Source organism: Mus caroli, chromosome 4, assembly GCF_900094665.2.
Source record: "Mus caroli chromosome 4, CAROLI_EIJ_v1.1, whole genome shotgun sequence".
In the NCBI taxonomy this organism is placed as follows: Eukaryota; Metazoa; Chordata; class Mammalia; order Rodentia; family Muridae; genus Mus; species Mus caroli.
In genome coordinates this window covers 27,784,631-27,785,583 of record NC_034573.1, presented here as the reverse complement: position 1 = coordinate 27,785,583, position 953 = coordinate 27,784,631, and positions in this window count along the sequence as shown.

Here is a 953-nt window from a genome sequence, read left to right as displayed (position 1 = left end):
CTCTCAGCAGTCTTTACAGCTTCTATGTGCATGAGGAGGAAGGTCTCTGTATATCAGGTCAGTTTCAGGGACTTCCTGAAGCCTCTGAGCTGTCTACTTCCGGAACATAAGGGACTTCTCTACAGGACAGAATCTTACCTTCTCTTGGAACAGACTGTGTGTTAATAGAGAGATCCCTTCAAAGATGGAGGCTTATCTGGAAGGAGATGATGACACAGGGCCATGCCAAACTGAGTCTCAGTTTTCATCGCTAGCTTTTAGGGAAAAGAGCAAGAGAGGAGACGATTATTTCTAGGTTGTCAGTAAAGTTTAGATCTAAGAGTGTGTGTGTGTGTGTGTGTGTGTGCGTGTGTGTGTGTGTGTGTGTGTGTGTGCGTGTGTGTGTGTGTGTGTGATATACGTGCTTTTACACATTTGTGGCACACGTGTGTGTGGAGACTAGAGGTCAGGTGTCCTCCTCGATCATTTCCTACCTTATCTTTTGAGACGTGGTCTCTTAAAGCCCCTGGAGCTCACTGGGCCAGCTAGATTTGCTGGTCAGCAAACTCCAGAGATCTTCTTCAGGGTTGGAGTTGCTGATACATGGGTGTTTACGTGGGTACTGAGTACTGGAACTCAGTCCTCATGCTTGCTTAGAAGCACTTTAGCCCTGGGAGTAGTCCTGACTTAAAAAGATGCCAAGGGTGTTTACCAGACTGAGTAGAACATGTTTACTATTCTGAATTAAATTAAATATATATATATATATATACATATATACATATATATATAATGCATGTGGCTGTGTAAGATAACTAGATTTTCTTCTATTTCTTCACTGAATCTAATTAGTGTTATCAAAAAGTCAAATCATAGCTGGGCGTGGTGGCGCACGCCTTTAATCCCAGCACTCGGGAGGCAGAGGCAGGCGGATTTCTGAGTTCGAGGCCAGCCTGGTCTACAAAGTGAGTTCC